A 24,204-nucleotide genomic window follows, 5' to 3' on the forward strand; every position below is an offset into this window, starting at 1 on the left:
AAGAAATGTCAGGTTCAGGTGAATTTAGCTAAAAAGCTCAATAGAGGGTTAAATGAGGTGGGTCAGGTACGTGGAGGTGTAAATGATGTGGGTCAGGTACGTGGAGGTGTAAATGATGTGGGTCAGGTACGTGGAGGTGTAAATGATGTGGGTCAGGTACGTGGAGGTGTAAATGATGTGGGACAGGTACGTGGAGGTGTAAATGATGTGGGTCAGGTACGTGGAGGTGTAAATGATGTGGGTCAGGTACGTGGGGGTGTAAATGATGTGGGACAGGTATGTGGAGGTGTAAATGATGTGGGACGGGTACGTGGAGGTGTAAATGATGTGGGTCGGGTACGTGGAGGTGTAAATGATGTGGGACGGGTATGTGGAGGTGTAAATGATGTGGGACAGGTACATGGAGGTGTAAATGATGTGGGTCGGGTACGTGGAGGTGTAAATGATGTGGGTCAGGTACGTGGAGGTGTAAATGATGTGGGACAGGTACGTGGAGGTGTAAGTGATGTGGGTCAGGTACATGGAGGTGTAAATGATGTGGGACAGGTATGTGGAGGTGTAAATGATGTGGGACAGGTAGGCAGAACATTCATACCTCAGCAAATAAGTAGCTAACTAACCACAGCAGAGGGCAGCAAACATTAATACCTATGCTAATTACCCCTAAGCAGCGAGAATCTCCATAGCTCCCAGGGAGGATTCTGCATTGTGTTAGGCTATCTATTCAGGACAACTGTAACCAGGATTAGAGAGAAGAATTGGCAATAGAAAACCACCAAAGCTAGGAGTCAGCTTACTGTACCTACTATTCAGCCCCTCTTCTACCCACCATTGCAAGGAAACAAAGGCAGGAATAACACTACTGTCTATAACACAACTCATTAGTATTCTGTTCTGCGTTTCCCACCTGTCGGTCTTTCCAGTACTTACACATGAGGTTGTACAAGGCCAATAAAAGGTAGGAGACCGTAACATTGTCCTTCAGTCAACGTAAACTTTATTGCAGTTTGCAGTACTGCCAGCAGGGGCACTGTGCCTCACTGATAGACTCTGGGCACTAGATTGGGTATCCGGTCTTTAGGTCTACAGTGTCTAGATAGACAGTGTTTAGGTAGACAATGGAAGATAGACAGGCAATAGGTCGACAGGGTCTGAAGGTCGACTGGTAACAAGGTCGACAAGCAATAGGTCGACAGGTACTAAAGGTCGACAGGCAATATGTCGACAGGGTCAGAAGATCGACACACTAAAGGTCGACTGGTAACAAGGTCGACAGGTATGAAGGCCGACACACTAAAGGTCGACAGGTATGAAGGTTGACAGGCAGTAGTCAAATGGTCAACACTTTTTTTTTAGGGTCAGGATTAGGCACTAAAGGTCGACTGGTAACAAGATCGACAGGGACTGAATGTCGACAGACAATAGGTCGACAGGTACAGAAGGTCGGCAGGCAATAGGTCGACAGGGTCAGAAGGTCGACACACTAAAGGTCGACTGGTAACAAGGTCGATAGGTATGAAGGTCAACATGGTCATTAGGTCGACACACAAAGTCGCCATGTAAATGGTCGACACTCATATAGTCAACATGTGATCGTCGACACATAGTCGGCATGCGAATGGTCAACACATAGTTGACATGCGCATGGTCAACGCATGGTCGACATGCAAATGGCCGACACTCATATAGTCGGCATGCAAATGGCTGACACAGGTCGACACTCGTATAGCCGGCATGCGAATGGCCGACGCAGGTCGACACTCATAGTTGTCATGTAAATGTCCGACACAGGTCGATACTCATAGTTGACATGCAAATGTCCTACACAGGCCGACGCTCATATAGTCAACATGAAAATGGTCGACACATGTTTTTGTTTGTTTTCCCTAATCTTTATTCCTTACCCTCCTCTTGGTGCCTAACCCTAACCGTCGGGGTAAGTGCCTAACCCTGACACTGACCCTAAAAAAAAAAAAAAAAAAATGTTGACCATTTGACTATATAAGTGTCGACCTACTGCCTGTCGACCTTCATACATGTTGACCTTTAGTGCGTCGACCTTTAGTGTGTCGAACTTTCATACCTGTCGATCTTGTTACCAGTCGACCTTTAGTGTCGATCTTCTGACCCTGTCGACAAATTGACTGTCGACCTGTAGTACCTGTCGACCTATTGCCTGTCGACCTTGTTACCAGTCGACCTTCAGACCCTGTCGACCTTCAGTCCCTGTCTATCTATTGCCTGTCTATCTTCACTTGTCTACCTAATCACTGTCTATCTAGATATTGTAGACCCATTGAACCATACCCACTAGATTGTGCCCAGAGTATATAGTGCATGCGCAAGTCACCGGGAAAATGGGCGCGGCGGACATTTTCCAGGCGTTTTTACAGCGCTGACAGCAGCGCCGATGTGGAATTCCGGAGAGGTAACTATAATATGGGTGCAAGGTGTGTGGTGCGGGCCCCCCTGGACCCAGGGGCCCGTCTGCACTGCACACCCTGCACCCATTATAAATACACCCCTGACTGCCAGGATCTTAGTAATAGTGGCTACAATCTATCCCAGGCACCGTTTGCAAACATTGAGAAAACAGCTCCCAGACAATTGCATGCAATGGTAAGCATTGACTATTATATTGTGCACAAACATACCAGTTATTGTTTATCTTTCATTGCTAGTTTATCTTGTTGTATTGTTGTGGCATATATGTATTAACCCCTTTTTCAACACCCTGATGGAGGGTTGATTCTGATCCCAGGTTCCTGAGTTCCTGTTTAATAAAAGTTATGGATCCGAGTGTCATTTGCTTGTTCAAATTGTATGCCTGTATTTGTATTTTTAATTTTCAAATTGTGTCAATTGTCGTGTAACCCTATTAGCCAATACATTTTTGCATTGTGTATGAATTTCCTTGTTAAAACACTTTTGTTGCATGTATTACCGCTCAACTAGCTGGGACTACTGATAAGTACTGAGAGATAAATCAGACCAGCTAGGAAACCTCTGCATTACACTACTGTAACGCAGGGGTTTTACACCAACTCTTTACAAACTTGTTTTAAAACACTGAAAAATCACTTTACGGTTTTCTGTACACCTAAGCACTGGAAAGATTTTAATTTGAGGAAAAATACTAAACTTTTTCCACCATTAATAAAAAAGTGCAAAAATTAGCCATCACATTTTACAAAAGTTTTAGTAAATCGGTTCAAGTTGGTGGTACCCTCCTTGGTACATCCGGACCAAACCGGTTTTGTATGGGGTTGGAGCTCAGGGCCTGATCCAGACCCGCTCGCAAAGCCCGATGGTCTTGACCATCGCATTGGCCGCTCGCAATAGCTGTGGGTGGTACCCCACAGCTATGCGAGCGGACAAGAGGCCGCAACTGAAAAAAACCTGCTCCCGCCCTGATTCAGAGTGAGCGCTCGCTTTTGCGAGCGCCTCTGAATCAGGCCCACAGTCTCCAATATCCGTAAAGTTTTAAGCTGTGCTAAAACATCTAGAGGAGGTTCATGAATATAATCTACATATTCTCCTATCACTTGACGCAGAAAAAGCATTTGATCTGGTAGTGTGGGATCACCTGTATGAAACTCTATATAGACAGAAAGCCATGGCCAAAAGTTTTGAAAATGACACAAGTATTGGTTTTCACAAAGTTTGCTGCTTCAGTGTTTTTAGACCTTTTTGTCAGATGTTACTATGGTATACTGACGTAAAATTACAAGCATTTCATAAGTGTCAAAGGCTTTATGCAAAGAGTCAATATTTGCAGTGACCCTTCTTTTTCAAGACCTCTGCAATTCGCCCCGGCATGCTGTCAATCACCTTCTGGGCCACATACTGACTGATGGCCGCCCATTCTTGCCTAATCAATGCTTGGAGTTTGTCAGAATTTGTGGGTTTTTGTTTGTCCACCAGCCTCTTGAGAATTGACCACAAGTTCTCAATGGGACTATATAGCAATTGCAAACTGAAACGGGAACCATAGCATCCAGGGAATGAGGGATTTCTCACAAAATGTGTTTAATAAATATGCCCCAAAGTGCTTTATAGAGAATACTTTTTTATGAGTAAGATTTGGGCCCCCATAGTAAGAAGGACATTGTTTTATTCCAAATGGACTATGGTTTTCTTTATTACAGAGAGAGATCCTGTCATATAATGATGTGTCCCGTTAATTTGCCACATCTAATGATTACCAATGATGTTACAATGCTGGTGAGTAATCATTTTCATACACAACTAAATGATCATAATAAATTTACTACAGATGAGTCCTCGTATCCAAAGTGTCTATGTGCCATATGGCAGAAGAAGCCTGGTGCGACTGAGCCACGTAGAAATGTGTAGCATGTACCATCTCTAAATTACATTATACACCTTATTCGCATCACAGACCTCAGAAAAACACCACTGATAGTGTATAGAGATGCTGGGCATCGCAGCACTTTCATAAATTCAGACTCATATGCACACAGATGTACAAATGTCGCATAGCAAATTGATCAGTGCAATCTAGCAGTGTAGGAGGAATGAGGAGGAGGAATGAGATAGAGGGGCTCTACCATGATATATGTGTATAAGGGGCTCTACCATGATATATGTGTATAAGGGGCTCTACTGTGGTGTAACGTGTATTATCTGCTTTACTGTGGTGTAACGTGTATAACACCCTACTAAAGTATTCTCCTTGAGGAAGTTCTTTGGAAAGTTACCCGAGACTGGGATAGATAATTTATCCCATGATTCTAGCAATATCAGACCAATTGGTACTCAATGCCATATTTTATTGGCAATAGCAGCAAACATATAAGATAGAGCAAACAGTTGAATTAACACTTTGGGCCTCATTCAGACCCACTCGCAAGCGGCTGTCCGCTCGCAAGTGGGTCGATGGTGTAAGTCATTACAATATAACAGTTGCAGGCCCGATATTTCTTTAACGGTGGTGCACGACTGTAACTTTTGTAATCCTGAGCTCTGTTAATGTGCGCTATTTCCTTTTCCCAGGCTACACTGCTGATTATGCACACTTTACTTTCTTTTCTCCCTGAACTGTTAAGTTAAAAATAAAGTTTTCCAAATTGATTGAAATGGCATAGGGTTGTTCTAGTAATAGCAATGAAGTCACTGATTCTGGATATTTCTACTAGGCTGTGCACTATAGGGCTGTACAGATGCTGTGAATGTAGAATCAATAAGTCAGAGTGTTGAACCCTTCACCTTACTAGGTGCTATATATTTATGGAATGGGGGGGAAGGGGAAATTTGGGAAAAAGGATTCTGCACAAGAGAAAAAGTAGGATAGAAATATGAATAACCAACTGTAGATACAAATTACTGGAGAAGAACCTCCTGTTGAATTGAGATTGTTGGTGGTGCTCCCAAAAGTCAATTATTATAAACAGAAAAAATGTCCCTACACAGGCAGGTTAAGTGGACTCTTTTACTGGGGCACTCTTGTCCAAGATGGCACGATCACGAAACAAGAACTTGCATTTCTTATCGTAGAGAACCCGAAAGTTCCAACCTTTTACCTACTCCCTAAAGTACACAAAAACTTACAAAAACCGCCAGGCAGACCTATTGTGTCTGGGATTGGGAGCCTGACAGAGAAAGCGAGTATTTTTATTGACACTCATCTTCGTCAACATGTGATAGGATTACCTTCCTATGTACAAGATACCACTGATGTATTAAGAAGAATTTATGAAATCCATCTCAATAAAAATTATCTATTGATTAGTATTGATGTGGAATCCCTCTACACTAGCATAGGGCATGAACAAGGTATAGAGGCTGTGAGATACTTCCTGAAGATGGAAGGACCAAATGATTTTCACAACTTTCTTTTGAAACTCCTGCACTTTGTACTATATAAAAAAAATTTCACTTTTGACGATCGCTTTTTTCTACAGATAAGAGGCACGGCGATGGGGGCGGCATGCGCCCCCACATACGCCAACCTTTATTTGGGGTGGTGGAGAATGAGAAATTGTCTTTGGTGACAATAATGAACATCACACGAGACACATCATGTCTTGGCTACGCTATATAGATGACATCCTATTGATATGGGATGGCACCAGAGATCAATTTGAGAACTTCATGAGTGATCTGAATGTGAATAATATTAATTTGAAATTCACATACGAAGCAAGCAACACGGCCATCTCTTTTTTGGATTTAAAAATATATAGAGATGAGAATGATACCCTGGCGACGGAACTTTACAGAAAGGATACGGCTACCAATAGTCTGTTACATTATTCAAGCTTTCATGTCCCTTCCACTTTGGATAACATCCCCAAAGGTGAATTCCTTAGACTTAGAAGGAATTGTTCCGACGATAGTACCTTCAAGACACAAAGTCTGGAATTAACAGACCGTCTAAGAGAACGGGGGTACAGTAGAAGAACCATAAAAAGAGCATTTAACAATGTTTCTCAAATTAAAAGGGATTCACTTATTTTTGGGAGAAAGATTCCCAAAAAAACTAATAACATCAGATTTGTGGGCAATTTTTGCAACAATTGGAGAGATATAAAACAAAGAAACCAGAAACATTGGCATATTCTATTAGCAGATCCTGATCTTGCTTCAAAATTAGACCACAATGTTTCCATGAGTTGGAAAAGATCTCCAAATTTGAGGGACAAACTGGTGAGAAGCCACTATACTAAATATCCCCCTAGAAAATCAATAACTACCGGAACATATCCTTGTGGTTCTTGCAAGATTTGCAACTACACCTACAACTAAAATACAATTGAGGATAGATACGGTAACATGATACCATTGAAACAGTATGTCAACTGTCGCACCAAGAATGTGATCTACTGTATTGAATGTCCTTGTGGGATGAGATACGTGGGGATGACCACACGTATGCTGAAGGAGAGGATATTGGAGCACATGGGCACAATCAGGAATGCACAACAAGACATGCTGAAGATGAAACAATTGACTACTGTAGCCCGACATTTTCATCAAAAACATAACAACTCATATAAAGATATGAAGATTTTTGGGTTAGAAACCGTTAATTTAGGTATCAGAGGAGGAGATATTACCAAGGCACTCCTGAAGAAAGAGAGTTTTTGGACCTTCAAGTTGAACAGCACCGCACCTTATGGAATGAGTGAACACATTAATTATAGTGTTTTTCTATAAAGTTTGGTTCAATAATTCTGGGTTAACCATTCTAATTTTACACAAGGATATTGACTATCTTGAGGTAGTCGTATCCATTTATTCATATATTTAATATACAGTTTTTTCACTTATTATTTATCACGATCGATCACATTGCAATTTTTTTACCTAATTTATTATTTATATGATTATCGCTCATCAACACAATCCTCACATCAACAGACCTTTATTTTCAGTTACACACTTTTAGAGGGAGACCTTTTGCACTATTATTCATGTTGCCTTCAGACAGATTAGGGATGGGTTTTTTCACATTTTTCACACAAACATCGTTAATTATTATACATAATAATTATGTGCGATAAATTAGGCTGCACATTTTTAGGGAGCACCTGTTCACTATTTTTTTCTTATATTTTTTCTTTTGTTTTTTGTTTTTTCAACCACTTCTGTTTTTTTATTGAACACAATGATTATTAGACTATGTATTTATAATCTAGAACCATTCATTGATTATTATTTTAATTTCTATATATCCCTTCATATGCACGTTTAATAGGAATTTTGGATATACAATGACAGTAACACAACCATCGATTTTCTTTTTGTTAGGTTAACCATTGAAATCGCTGTTATCCGATTTTGCCTTGGCAATGCTCTAAATTAACTATCTGATGTTTCACTACTGTAGTATTAACCTCTTAGGTATTTTTCTTTCTCACATGTACTGTTTTGAATATGATTAAAGAAAAAGACAGTACAATTGGGCACATCATGACATTAATGCAACCATCGATTGTGTCATTGCTAGGTATACCATCGATATTGCTACCATCGGATCTTTGCTTTTGCAGGATTTAAACTTTACTATCTGGTGTTGCACATTTTTAGGGTACACCTGTTCACCATCTTTTCTTTTGTTTCTTTCACCCACTTCTGTCTTTTTACTGAACACAATGATTATTAGGTTATGTATTTATAATCTAGAACCATCCATTGATTATTATTTCTATTTTCAATTTTGCACACATCATTCCTTCATATGTATGTTTAATAGGAATTTAGGATATACAGTGACAGTAACATAACCATCGACCTTGTCATTGAAATCGCTGTTATCAGATCTTGCCTTGGCAATTCTCTAAATTAACTATCTGATGTTTCACTACTTAGTATTTACCTCTTAGGTATATTCCTTTCTCACATGTACTGTTTTTAATATGATTAAAGAAAAAGACAGTACAATCGGGCACACCATGACATTAATGCAACCATCGATTGTGTCATCGCCAGGTATACCATCGATATTGCTGCTATCGGATCTCTGCTTTTGCAGGATTCAGACTTTACTATCTGGTGCTCCATTGACCTAATTATAAGATCTTTAGGTGTATGTAATGTTTAATCCCTTTATGCTGCTAGCACGCATGTAGCTCTATCTGGGGCTATAATAATATTGATGCAACTACTGACTCAAATTTTGTCATCATTAGACCGATTATTGCCACTTGGATTGTATTCTGATAATACTCTAATAATATTCTTGTCTTTTATTGATTTGATTATGTTTCATCTTAATTACAAATGATTGAACTTCACAGCGTTTTTACTAAGCCAGAATACAGCCTAACCGGCATTAGCTGAAATAGCCATCACTCATGTTGTATAGCAGACTGATAGGCTAACCCGGGGCTGGTAGATTATTGTCTAAGATAGACATCAATCTGGAATACGAGGTCCGGATTGGCCAGTCCGCATGTAAATACAGGCACATGGAGCCAGAATGCTGCTGGGCATCCTGTTTGTGAACAAGCCTGCGGGCGAAACGCGCGTCAGCACAGGCCTGATCAGCTGACTGGAGTCACGTGACTGCCACTGTGCAACACGCTTCAGACGCTGCACAGTATACACTAGCTTGTTGCAGCCTGGAACAAGGCAGTTGATCAGATGGCTGAAGGCAGGGCAGCGCTCACTACTTTTGCTGATGCAGACTACATTATACTGTACAGGTACCTTTCTATCCACTCTGGTGGCAGTGTGACTGATCTGGGGCGCATTTGAGGTTCTGCAATGCTTATGTAACAGAGCCCACCTAACACCCTACAGGTCCTTAACACACACCACTACCCTGTTGTTTCCATGGACACTAAACTCTCCACTCTCTCATCACTCGGCCTGCACTTATTCTGAGTGAAAGCAGAAGTGGGAAGTTATTCTATGTGCCTACTTTCCTTCTTTCAGCTACTAATATATATATATTTTTGATGTTATACACAAATGTGATTTCAATATCAAAGGTTGAGACTTATGTATTATATGTGCCTCACAAAACAAGCAAGTGATGATTTTCAACACTTGTCTATTTGTGTCAAGCCCTGTAGCATTCTTACACTGACTGTAGATTGCATGCTAGGCTTTAACAGGGAGCCTGTCTAACACCTAAACTGTGTTTTGTGACAATTTAGACAGAGGGGTAAGATACCTGCTTTGTGTTTATTATTTACACTGATGACATGCATAAATGTCATCTCAATGTTAATGGTTGAGACTTGTATAATGTGTACTTTACAAACCTAGCAAATGATGATCTTTAAAGCTGTTATCCATTTGTGCCAAGCCTAGAATCATTTTATACTGATTGCAGACTGCATGCTAGGCCTCAATTAGTAGCTTGATAAATATCTGATGGTGGTTTATGATATTTAGACACAGAGGCACTATTATCCATCATTTAGAAACAAGTGGATTTATTATGTGATTACATTCCTACCTAAGCTTATTGTTAAACAGGGATATGTATGGTCACCATTGGTAAGGGATACCTGCTTTGTGTTTATTGTTTTTCCACACTTACCTTGTCTGCGGCTGCCAGCCTTCACCATCTCTTCAAAGAGAGGCTATATTTTCGCCCTAACCTTTTTTTCCTGCGATAAGAATATTGATTGGATACTTCAGGCAGGATTTATTATATTATATGTTTATGTTCGTCTTTTTGTCTTGTCTTGGTATTCAGTGTTTTCAGTGCTGTTAGCACCAGTATTTTAACGAGTGAATTAAAATTGTTATTTTATCAATTATTCATCATATCATTTCAAACTACTATTCAAGAGTGCCCCAGTAAAAGAGTCCACTTAACATGCCTGTGTAGGGACATTTTTTCACCTTACTAGGTGCGTCAGACAGTGCCTTGATCAGTTGTTAGTTATTAGAATAGCATACAGGCTGCTAACTGAGAACAACTACAGTCAATCTCTTATTATAGAATAGTTGATGAGGCTTTTACTTCAACTTCAGAGTGGGAGCTGTAACTATACTACACTTATATGTAGTGCAGTAGTGTAGGGGAGAGGAGGCTCACTACCGTAGGTAATAAGGCAGTAACTATTTGTTGGCCGGCTGGATAAAGATGTGATACCCAAAGGCTGTGCTGGGTGCGCTTACAGACCTCTCCTGAAGCAGATCATATGGAAATGGGAGTTGCTTCTCCAGACAATCACAGCCCCTTCAGTCAGCTCCTCCGTTCAGGTCCCAGCCTCCTTACTTGGCCGCCGCCCCTGACTTGCCTCCTTCAGCCAGCTCCGTCCTTCCCCAGGCTGCCTCTCCGACTTGGCCGCTGCCCCTGGACAATGAAGGGCTGGCTCGACTCTCCTCAGGGCCGCCCCCGGCTCCGCCTACAGTAGTTGCTGTCAGTCAAGCTGCCAGCTCCTCTGGCTGGCTCTCCGCAATCTCCACAGGTGAGCGCTCCGTCACCGCTCCCTTCTCCGCCACAGAGCCTCAGGAAAAAACCCCAACCGTCTCTCAGGTAGTCCCTCTTATTAACTCCGTCCGGGTCCTCTTGCACGCGCCGGCTTCTCTCCCGCCGGGGTCGCGTGCAGCAGGCACTGTTTAAAAACGGCAGTTGGCCATTTGAACTGTAACTTGCAGGGTCCCCCTCAAGAGCCGGTAGAAGAGTCCCTGCTGCTTGCCCACCGTTAACAGTTTTAGGTCAGGTGGGAAAGGCCACATTCCGGGAGGGGGGAAACAGGTTACAGTCTCTGCCACAAAGTGGGGCAGGTCACTACCAGTCCTGGGCATAAATACAATATATGGTACAGCCTTATGATACCATCGTCATATATACATTAAACATACATACTTTATAATGACATTCAGCACCTACTGATTAAACAAGGCATCTAAGCCTACAGGGTATTCAGAAGTGGTACTTCCAGGATTTGGGGTACCACACGTGTCTAAGGGGCTGTACTGTGATGTAACATGTACAAGGGACTCTACCATGGCATAATGTGTATAAGCGACTCTTCTGTGGTGTAATGTGTATAAGGGGCTCTACTGTGGCGTAATGTGTATAAACTGCTCTACTGTGGCGTAATGTGTATAAAGGATACTACTGTGTAGTGTAAGGTGTATTATTTATTTATTACCAGTTTATATAGTGCACACATATTCAGCAGCGCTTTACAGAGATAATATTTGTCCATGCACATCAGTCCCTGCCCCCGTGGAGCTTACAATCTATATTCCCTACCACATGTACACACACATACACACTAGGGGTTAATTTTGTTGGGAGCCAATTAATCTACCAGTATATTTTTAGAGTGTGGGTGGAAACTGGAGTACCCGCAGGAAACCCACACAATCACAGGGAGAATATACAAACTCCACACAGTTGCGGCTGTAGTGGGAATCGATACCCAAGACCTCAATGCTGTGAGGCAGTAATGGTAACAATTACATTGTCTGTGTGTATAAAGTGAACTACAGTGTGGTGTAATGTGTATAAGGGGTACTACTGTGTGGTGTAATGTGAATAATGGACGCTGGGCCTGAAACAGCATGGATCGCTATTGCGGACACAGCTCAATAATCGCATGCAGTCTCACTGCAAAAATATGCTAATGATTGCAATCGTAATGCCGTCGCAGCCAAACATTACCTTACACACATTTGTAATACTTAGCAAGTCTGCGAAAGCATTGGTAACATCGAGTACAATCGCAGCCTCGCGCACACTTGCACAAGGTCTGACCTTGCTCAGGTATTGCTAACTTCATCGTACGCAGTGCAAGGCCAAGCTACATATTACATCGCAGTGCAGTGGCGGAACTAGAGTGGTGGGTCCAGTTGCAAGAATATGCTTTGGGCCCCCCTATGCAGTGACCCCAGTAGTGCCCCTTATACAGTGCCCTTAGTAGTGCCCCCCGTAGTAGTGCCCCATATATAGTGCCCCCAGTAGTGGTCCCCCTATGCAGTGCCCCCAGAAGTGGTGCCCCTTATACAGTGCCCCCAGTAGTAGTCCCCCTTATGCAGTGCCCCCAGTAGTGGTCCCCCCTGTGCAGTGCCCCCAGTAGTGGTCCCCCCTGTGCAGTGCCCCCAGTAGTGGTTCCCCCTGTGCAGTGCCCCCAGTAGTGCCCTTTATACAGTGCCCCCCCCCTACACAGTGCCCCCAGTATTATTATTATTACAAGACAATGACATTGTCTCCAATGGAGCTGCTGTGGTTGGCCCCACCACCAAAACATCTGCTTTATCTTACACCACACTAGATAATCCAAAGTTTATTCCACTGGAACAAGGATTCTCTCCCCCTCCCACATTATAGGACTTCTTTAGGCTCCAAGATGAAGCAAAAGCCAAAAGGTAAGTTAGACATAAATCCCATTAAAATTGGAGTAAAATATTAGATGTAGGGTAACTGCTGCTCTCCTGATAGACAGTGGGTCCAGCCTGCAAACATCTATATACTGTATACAAAGAGAGAGAAGAGAGCGCTGGGGTCCAAACAAATCATTGACTTTATTAGGCAATAACATTGCACCCAAACAATGTGTATAATCTCCACAACATAATATAATGGTTATAAAATATCCCCTTGGCTATAAAATATGCCACATAAAGCTGGGCATACACGCTACAATTATCGGGGCGATCCGCCCGATATCCGCGGGTCGCTCCGATAATTGTAGCGTGTGTTCGCTCCGATAATTGTAGCGTGTGTGCGGGCGACCGATTGCTAAATATCGCTTGGTCGGGCATGCCAGATCGTCCAGTATATTTGTGAGTTAAGATGTCGGCCGCATCGAGCAGTGTATGCCCAGCCGTGGCTGCCAGACAGACACTTCCTGTGTTCCTTCCCTCGGGGGCAGAGCACAGATGTCGGATATACACTGTAAGATTACTCACAGTGTATTAGCCCCGACATCTGCGGTCTGGCAGGCATTTTATCTGGCCGTGCATGCCCAGCATAACTGATGGATGTGATATGCACATTAGAATCAGTAATAGACCACTCTGAGTGATGTAATTAATGGCTTTGCATAGGAAATATGGGCACAAGTAAAATCACAACATATAAATCATGAATAGGCCAAACTGTGCAGTATAGTATGGGGGAAATTAATCACAAATAAGAGGCACAAGCATTAAGGGGAGTAACTGCATACCTCCCAACATTTAGCCATCCCGGGGAGGCCTGAAAAGGGGGCGTGGTTTTGGGGGAAAGGGTGTGGCCTTTGGAAACCGGGGTGGAGCCTCGCAGCTTCCCCCATTTTTGTCACATTGATTTTCTCCATTTCAGTGCTGACCATACAAGCACACTGTGCAGTAATGAGGCATTTTGCAGAGTACATCATGTTTGCACTGTAAACATCTGTGAGTATTAATGTGCAATTCACTAATAATCATTTTCATTCTAAAAACTCCAGGTTGTGAGATTCTTAAATCTAAAATATGTGAAAGTGATGGAGGCTGAATAATATGTCTGTATGTGTGTTCTGTATGTATTTATTACATGGGTACCTCTAGATGGATAGTGTGCTAATCATGCCTATATTTCTGTAATTATGCTGTTTATGCAATGAAGCAAATGTTTCTTGGGTCACAATGGCTCCTGTGTTGTGATGGGATGAGCTGGGAGGATTCATATTATTTATGTCTGTAATTTTTAACTAGTAGCTCAAGATAATTCTCTTTTTTCTTATCTAAAAGTATATTAAGAAATCACTGCAGCAGCATATTGGACCTTATGAGTCGGTCGTGAGCGCCGATGCGCTCGTAACCGACTCGATGGTTAGGCCAGTGCACGCACAGTGGCCGCACTGCGCGTGCGCAAGCCCCGGAGCGACAGAGAAACTCTGTCGCTCCGGAGTTCGCTACCAAAGGGGCGGCTGTCGATGTTGATCGACAGCTGCCCCCGTTTGGTAGGCGGGCCGGGGGGTGGTTTCCAAAACGGAGGCGTTCCTTTACGAACGCCTACCGTTTTGTGGGCGGCCGCACTGACATCATCAGTGATGTCAGTGGGGAGCTTCCTGCTCCATCAGAGCAGAAAGCTCCCTGGGGCTTACGAGTGCCCAGACCTAACCTTAGGGTCTGGTCGTAAGCCCCGATGGTCGCGATGATGATCACCATCGCGACCATCAACCTGGTCGGTCGTTAAGCTGTGGGTGGTAACCCACAGCTTAACTATCGACAAGGAGGCGGCCGTTCAGGATGCAAGCGGCCGCCCTGATTCAGTGTGACCGCTTGCAACTAACGACCGCCTCTGAATGAGGGCCATAGGGCCTGATTCAGAGCCGCTCGTAAGCGGCCGCTCGTTCGTTCCGAGCGCTGTTTGCACAACTGCGCATGCGTACGGATCATAATACTCATGCGCGAACCAGTGAGTGCGGCCGAAAATCGTTTGTTCGCTAAATAGCGAATGCCTGCTATTTTGAGTGACCGGAGGAGGCGTATGTGGGTGGTAACAGGGGAAGGTGCTTGAAAACGGGGAGTGGAGATCCGAACGCAGGCGTGCTTAAAGGTCCAAACGGGCGTTTTATGGGTGTGCATAATTAATACAGCAGCGTCATTGACCACGTCACTGGGTTATTTTATAGTCAGAACTGCTCGCAAGATTGCGGTAGGAAAAACCAACCACAAGAATAGCGAGCAGTTCATACGCTGGTCGATGTACTCGATTAATCTAATAAATAGCGGACATGACGTAGGATGCGAGCGGCCAGGGGGCGTAGTTTTCCAAAAAACGACCGCAAGTTTTGTTCGCTCGTTCAGACCTAGAGGCGTGAACAGACCGCAAAGAGCGAACGGTTCATTTGAATAGCCACCCCTTTTTTCTGAACGAGCGAGCGCAAATAGCATCCGGCTCTGAATGAGGTCCATAGTCCATTTAGATAGACAAAGGATAGGAGTTTTATTTAATGAATTAAGCATGGAACTGACTAGTTATTGTACAATGTCTGACTAATAATTAGTGGCCTGGCTGGTAATAGTCATACTGCCAGAACTATTCATATCACTTTAGGACACATATAACAAATATAATTTATATCTCTACCAGGTGAACTAGAAGAAATAGAAGAGGACATTATGCCTGATGCAGACAGGGATAGATCATCTGGTGATTGTCCAAAAAAGAAAAGATGACGTGTGCCGTACAATCCCGAAATCTGCTCCACAACTGGTCCTCCTTACCATTATCATTGTTAGGCAGAGTTGCGGTGTTGAAAAAGTATTATCTTTCCTAAAATATCTTATGTGATGCGAATGTTACCCATTGCTTTAACTAAGTCGGACATGACCACTCTCTATAGAATATTTTCTAAATTTCTCTGGAAAAAATGGAGAGCCTAAAATAGCTCCGGCCAAACTCTGCCTACCAGGTAAAGATGGAGGTCTTGGTGTTCCAGATCTGGTGTTTTTTCTCTGTTTTTTTCAGATACATCACCGACTGGTTATTGGACCGCTCTAATACACCCCTAGCAATAGACAAAGCCATGTTGGCACCCTATTCTCCCAGAGCTCTTGTACATGTTCCTAAGACCTTACTCCCTCAGTCTGATCTGTCAAATCCATTATTTAAAGAAGCCTATTTTGCATGGGTTTCAATGAATCGTAAAATGAAACGTAAATGGCAATATACCCCCTTTATTCCGAAACCTTTCTTCCCTACTTGCCTTTGAAAACAGGTGTTTCTCTGAATGGGGATAGAGGGGAATATTGCTGATTAAGGATGTATTTGATCCAGGTGGCCACGTTACATCATTTAATGATCTTGTAAGGACACAATATTTCCAATAATTTTTTTATATGTACCTACAATTACGCCACTACATACAAACACTGCCCCCGGCTTTGCCCCTCTCTGATACTACAGGCTCATTAGTTTCCCTCATACTATTTTTACATTCTAATACTTATAACACCAGGGGGCATATTCGATTTGAGGCGAAAAGTCCAAGGTCGGACTTTTCGCCATCATCACCGTTTTTCTGGAATAAAGTACCAGGCGCGTGCCCGCTTATCCCCGTATTCAATTAGGCTCCGGCGAAAACGGAACCCTTTGGAAAGGTAAGTATCGTAGAGTCCTGTCACTTTTGGGGAAATCAGCCTGTCACCCCCCAAAAGATGGTCTGGCATGGGGGATCACTATGGGTACCCCCGATTTGGCCTGCTGAAGATAATTGGGGTTTTTAAATAGCCGCAGCAGGTGCATATATGCTCCTGTGAAGAACTGGGAAAAATAACTTGTCCCATCAAATTTGGGGTACATGAAAATGGGTGCAAGCATATTTTTAAGTCCCTAAAGTGATTTTTAAGAATTCTTCAAAAATGCACCTGCCGTGCCGCAACCACCCGCATTCTAGAAAACACCTGCCGCATACTTGGGAACCCTCCCGGGATCGATTTAGCTAGTTTAAAAGTTTGTCCCCCAATATTTTTTTGGGCCCCCAAAATGAAAGTATCTTTTTTGGGGTGTCCTGAAGAACTTTTTTTTTAAATTTTGACACCGATTACTTTAAGGGGACATTCCCAAGGCTGCTGACTATTTTTATTCTGCACCCCAAAACCCCAATTCTGCACTTTTTTTCGCCACCTAAACAGTGATAAAAACTTATCCCCATTTTTTAACAAAGACTTTTCGCACCTGCGAAAAGTCTTTGAAATTGCATATGTGGATAAGTGAAAATAGCGAAAATCACATCATCTGTGATAAATTATCGCCGATACGGACTTTTCGCTCCAAATTGAATATGGCCCCTGGTATCTGTATCATTTACTTATTAAGACTGATATTTTAAGAATTTGGAAACCTACATGCATCAGTTGGGCAAGGGATATACCTTCCCCTCCCCGATGAGCTTCTCTCATATTTTGATTCTACAATGCGGTATCTACGTTCTGCGATGCTCCAAGAAGTTCATTTTAGAGTTTTAAATAGGGCCTATTTATCCCAACATCAACGAAACTCTGTGCTCAGCGGGGAGTCAGGACAATGTCTTACATGTCGCTATAGTGCAGCTTCCTTCTGTCACAGCTTCTGGGAGTGTTATAAGATTCGTAGGTTTTGGAGTCAATTAACTGTGTTAAATAACAATATTTTTTCATTACATCGTAGTCCAGACCCCCTGGCTTTAGTGTGCGCACATTTCTCTAATTGGGACTTGGGTCCTCAAAAAATACCATAATAATTATGGCTGCAAGAAAGGCTATCTTACTTCATTAAATCTTCGCCTTTTCTTTCAACAGTTAAACATTTGCTTCTTAAACAGTTGTATTTTGGTAGACAGGCGACCAGGGCTGGCTCCAGAGTTCGGAGTACCCTGTGAGCCGGCTCTTGAGATGGCGCCGTAACATGGCGTGTGCAACGCCGCGCGCAGCCGATTTTTGGGGCGTGGCCTAATTACCATGGCACGCCTCCAAATAACGTCAGGCTGGAGGTAAAGCCCAGCACTCCATCACTGGCTTTGCTTCCCCCAGCCTCTCCCATCAGTGAATGGTTGCCGCGCGATCCATTCACTCTCCGGGGGTCCGGCACCGCCGCACAGCTGTGGCGGTGGGGGTCACCAGCCTCCCGATTTGACAACCCGCGGGCCACTTCGGCCCGCAGGTGGAACAGCGGGACAATACTGTCCCGCTGAAATCGGGACGCTGGGGAGGGGTGCCGCCCCTCTACGGGTGGCGTCCCTGTGCGACCGCACTGGTCGAAGACCCTTAGAGCCGGCCCTGCAGGCGACACTCCCGGATGTTGAAAAGGGGGTAATTTGCTTCTATAAAAAATGGAGTTGTCCATTGAAAACCTCAATCCCCAGACCCAAACCCAGATATTACGAATGTTCTACCCCACCAGTTTGTATTTATTGCGCCAGCTCTCATAACCACTTTGGCTATTTGTCTTATAGTTTACCACAAATTTGAGTCTGCATTGTAACTAATTTATTTATAGCTGTTGTTGGGGATGTTTATTATAACTGTTTTTATTAGTAGTGTAGTACCCCAATTGGTGTAATAAAGGAATGTGGATATTGTTCGCTCTCAGCAAGGTGGGTGGAATTACGCTTCCTTGATTCTTGCTTCCCTTGGTAGGTGAGGGAGGCAAGGAAGGTTAAACTGATGCAGGAGGTCACCACTTCAGGTTGCAATTAGAGTTACAATTTATTGCAAAAAGCTAATACAGGTTTGACAATGCTACAACAACATACAATGTTACCATTAATATGTACACTAGTAAATTACACTTTCAGCAATATTAATATTTTATTATATTGGAACAGCATTATACTCCTTGCGTCTGAGGGAATAGCAAACAACAAACACTGTTGGTACCAATGGGTTACCTCATTACATATACAAACACTTCAGGGACCAAATAACGCCTAATTTGTACAAGTTGTAAAATTCCTAAGAAATTTAGTCAACTATAATAAAATAACTTCTCACTAAGAAATGCCCTGAATGTTTCTACCACTTATACTAGTACTTAATAACACATATTACTGTAATAATTATTTCCCAAAGATGCTTTACACTATCTGGCCAGATACACTTGAATTGGTGCACGTATGGATGGTTTATGCTCTCCTGGTGTATAGCTGAGGAAGCAAGGCAGTTATAATGATCCTGTGGCTCTAATAGACACTTGAATGGTGCAAACCCAGGTATGTTGGTTATGAAGAATTGGGTGATAATCACTGCACTTCACAATGAAACTGTCCATTATTTGATAAGGGATTGTCAGCTTCCCTAGACTAAGCCTGGTTATTTTCTATATTACGGCAAAGGTCTGTGCACTACAGCTGTCCCACAGAGATGGAAAGAAATCAGGATGTTGGTTTCCCTGCAGGGCACAGACACTGGCACTGGCTCCCCCTGACAAGATATGGCTGCCTCAGTAAATTAGCACTGGCGCAGCTCTGCCCTCTCAGGCTGTCAGTGCTGGTCTATTTATACCCTGCAGTCGCATGCCGGTCAGTTTCCCGTTGACACACATGCTGCTATAACTGACAACTGCCCTCTGCACACACAGTACAGGCCATGACTCCCCATTTCGGTCAGAAATGGGAGATTCTCTGCCACGAGCCCCAGTGGGTCATCACATTCCCAGCTAGCTGGGATATGCCAACCTCCCCGCTGTGAGGGGGTTCACATACTGTACATGTATAAACGTATTAGCAATATGTATGTATGGGAAACAGTCGGGAAGCCAATGGACGGAATCCCGACCGTCGGCTTCCCGACTGTCTATTCCCGGCAAGGGAATTGCAATAGAAACGGGAACCGTAGCATCCAGGGGATGCTTCAATTTTGCTGATGTTTTGGGGGGATTTCCCACAAAATGTGTTTAATAAATAGATCGTAATATTCAGATAGACACAATGGGGTACATTTACTAAAGCAAGGGTTTTTAGAAGTGAGTTTTAAAAGTGATGTTGCCCATAGCAACCAATCAGATTCTACTTAACATTTTACTAGCACCTTCTAAAAGATAATAGTTAGAATCTGAATCTTTTGAAACTCACTTCTAAAAACTCTCAGTTTAGTAAATTTACCCCAATGACTCTACTGGTTGGCTATCAATAGAGATGTTTATGGTATTAGGGATAAAACACAGACTATATTGCACTTACTATCCATAGGCCAGGGAGAGAGAGAGACTGCAATACAAGTGATAAGATTTGTGCAGGACATTGCCACTGCAATTACATTGTAGCCTATATAGGAATCTTATTACTCTGTTGATCTCCACATTACAGGATACAGAACAGGATGCATGCCGCTGTAACGGCAGGCAGGATTCCAGCCATGTACCTTTACCTAATGTGGCATCGGTAAGTTATACGGTACTTCTATCTGCAGGATGGCTACATCTCAACAATGCTCCTTATGTTGCTCGACTTCTACATAAATTACTATTAACTTCTGCTGTTATTGTTATTATTATTATTGCATGACAATGACATTTGTCTCCAATGGAGCTGCCGCGGTTGGCCCTAACGATACTAAATCAGAACCTCTATACACTCCTTCCTATACCTTCTATTATCCAGCTTCGACAGCCCCACCACCAAAACATCTGCTTTATCTTACACCACACTAGATAATCCAAAGTTTATTCCACTGAAACAAGGATTCTCTTCCCCTCCCACATTATAGGACTTCTTTAGGCTCCAAGATGAAGCAAAAACCAAAAGGTAAGTTAGACATAAATCCCATTAAAATTGGAGTAAAATATTAGATGTAGGGTAACTGCTGCTCTCCTGATAGACAGTGGGTCCAGCCTGCAAACATCTATATACTGTATACAAAGAGAGAGGAGAAGAGAGCGCTGGGGTCCAAACAAATCATTGACTTTATTAGGCAATAACATTGCACCCAAACAATGTGTATAATCTCCACAACATAATATAATGGTTATAAAATATCCCCTTAATATAATATACACAAAACTGATGGGTATAATATGCACATCAGAATCAGTAATAGACCTCTCCGAGTGATGTAATTAATGGTTTTGCACAGGAAATTTGGGCACAACTAACATAACATCCCTCATGTCCACTGTCAAGATCCATATAAGTCATGAATAGGCCCACCTGCAGTATTTTATGGGGGAAATTGTTTTATTTACTTAGTGCTGACCATAAAAGCTAATTGTGCAGGGTACATCGAGTATGCAGTCTAAATGGCCTGCAGTGGGTATTAATGTGCAATTCACAAATAATCATTTTCATTTTAAAAACTCCAGGTTGTGAGATTTTTAAATCTTAAATATGTGAAAGTGATGGAGGCATGTATGTAGGTATGTACGTACCAGCACCTCGTATGCTGTCAGCGGCCAGCTGCGCCTATCACCTGTCTAGGCACCACTGCGGGCTCCGATACTCTGTACCAGCTATCTTCACAGTCTCTGCCCACACACACACCTGGCGTCCAGAGACAAACACCTCAGTTGCCTCTGGGAGTTACGCCAATGGGTGTAGGTAACTGTTTCAGCCACCAAGCTAGCTGGATTCTTTGCCTAGTGTTGCTCACAATTTTGCCTATTGTGAGGTTAATAGATATATTGCAAATCATATAAATAGAAATCTACAAAAACTGTACAAAAGAAGAAGCAAAACATAAAAATATTATTGAAACCAAAACAAGGGGTCCAACACTCATCTGTGCAAAAATGACAAATATGTGCTGCTATACAATGAAATGTACTTAGTGACTGTGCCATTAGATGGCAGTACAGCTGTACAGCACGGTGCCAATGCCAACTCAAAATGCATTCAAATATATTTCACTTAAGCCGGACATCACTGTTAGATGACTTATACCTCAACTGTATAATAATAAATGGTCCCCTATAAGTTAACCTTTAAATATTAGGTTTCCCCCGGATGCATGAAGGAGGGACCGCAGCATACATGCTATGATCCCTCCTTTCCCGCAGGTAGCCGCATCCGCCATAGGTTTCTATAGGGGATGCAATGCTGTAAAATTTACCAAAATGCATTCCGGATATTGGTCATCGCAGCTAACGCCATCTGAAGATGGCATTAACCGTTGTAGCCTATTGGCCACACCGCAGCGCATAATTAGACGGCGGAGGATTCTTCTGGAACCCTCCCCGGCAATGGCGGCTGTGACAGCAGTCCTGGTAGCTCTCCGGCCACATCGCAGGGACAGGCTCCTTTCAGAGCCCGTATCCCTTCATGTGCCGGATGATACTTCTGGGTGCTTTGGTCGCATATTGCAATGCGATCATGGGCGGTAATGTCATGCACAGATCGCATTGCAAGTGCGATGCAAGTCCTATCACTAATTGATGGGGCCATAGCCTTGTCCTACTGCCGGAACAAACTCCAAGGGGTAGATTTTCTAAAGCTAAAAGTGAAAAGTGCTGCTATTGCCCATTTCAACCAGTCAGGTTATATCTATCATATTCTAGGCTTCAATATAGAAATGATAGCTTTAATCTGATTGGTTGCTATTAGGGGTGTGCACCGGCCACTTTTCGTGTTTTGGTTTTGGATCTGGATCTTTCTTCGTGTTTTGGATCTGGATTGGTTTTGCCAAAACCACCCTTCCGTGTTTTGGGTTCTGGGTTTTGTGTTTTGGATCTGTATTTTTTTTTAAAAAAGCATAAAAACAGCTAAAATCACAGAATTTGTAGGTTTATCTGCTCCTATGCTATTATTAGCCTCAATAACCTTAATTTCCACTCATTTCCAGTCTATTCTGAACACCTCACAATAGTGTTTTTATGTCCAAAAGGTTGCACCGAGGTAGCTGGATGACTATGCTAAGCGACACGAGTGGGCGGCACAAACACGTGACCCATCTAGGCGTGATACTGCAGTGGCAGACAGGATGGCAGTTTGAAAAACTAGGCCCCAAACTGTACATAATGCAAAGAAAAAAAAGAGGTGCAAGATGGAATTGTCCTTGGGCCCTCCCACCCACCCTTATGTTGTATAAACAGGACATGCACACTTTAACAAACCAATCATTTCAGCGCCAGGGTCTGCCACACAACTGTGGCTGAAATGATTGGTTCGTTTGGGCCCCCACAAAACAAGCTGGCAATTAATGTGTCCCTGCACAAACTGGCTCTACGGAGGCAAGATGTCATCCTCATCCTCCTCATCCACCAATTCCTCACCCTCTTCAGTGTGTACATCCTCATCCTCACAAAGTATTAACTCGTCCCCACTTGAATCCACCACCACAGGTCCCTCTGTACGTTCTGGAGGCTGGTCTCCCTGGAAGAGCTGATAATTCATTTTGATAAACATCATCTTCTCCACATTCTGTGGAAGCAACCTCCTACGCCTTTCGCTGACAAGGTTCCCGGCTGCACTAAACACTCTTTCGGAGTACACACTGGAGGGGGGGCAACTCAGGTAAAATAGAGCCAGTTTGTACAGGTGCCTCCAAATTGCCTCTTTTCCTGCCAGTACAGGTATGGACTGTCTGACATGCCTACTTGGATGCTGTCACCGATGTAATCCTCCACCATTCTGTCAATGGTGACAGTATCATATGCAGTGACAGTAGACATGTCAGAAATTGTTGCCAGGTCCTTCAGTCCGGACCAGATGTCCAAACTTGGTCCTGCCTGCCCTGCATCACTGCCAGCGGGTTGCTTAGGATACCTAAGTTTTTTTCCTGGCAACCCCAGTTGCGGGAGAAAATGAAGAAGGAGCTGTTGAAGTGTCACGTTCCGCTTCAGCTGACAGTGTGTTCACCAGCAGGTCTTTGCACCTCTGCAGGCTTGTGTCGGCCGGAAAGAGAGACACCACATAGGCTTTAAACCTAGGATCGAGCACGGTGGCCAAAATGTAGTGGTCTGATTTGAACAGATTGACCACCCTGGAATCCTGGCAAAGCGAATGAAGGGCTTCATCCACAAGTCCCACATGCCGAGCGGAATCGCTCCGTCTTAGCTCCTCCTTCACTTTCTCCAGCTGCTTCTGCAAAAGCCTGATGAGGGGAATGACCTGACTCAAGCTGGCAGTGTCTGAACTGACTTCACGTGTGGCAAGTTCGAAGGGCTGGAGAACCTTGCACAACACGGAAATCATTCTCCACTGCGCTTGAGTCAGGTGCATACCCCCTCCTTTGCCTATGTCATAGGTGGATGTATAGGCTTGTATGGCCTTTTGCTGCTCCTCCATCCTCTGAAGCATATAGAGGGTTGAGTTCCACCGCGTCACAACCTCTTGCTTCAGGTGATGGCGGGGCAGGTTCAAGAGTGTTTGCTGGCGCTCCAGTCTT

Source organism: Taudactylus pleione, unplaced genomic scaffold (assembly GCF_031769625.1).
Source record: "Taudactylus pleione unplaced genomic scaffold, aTauple2 ptg000195l, whole genome shotgun sequence".
NCBI lineage: Eukaryota > Metazoa > Chordata > Amphibia > Anura > Myobatrachidae > Taudactylus > Taudactylus pleione.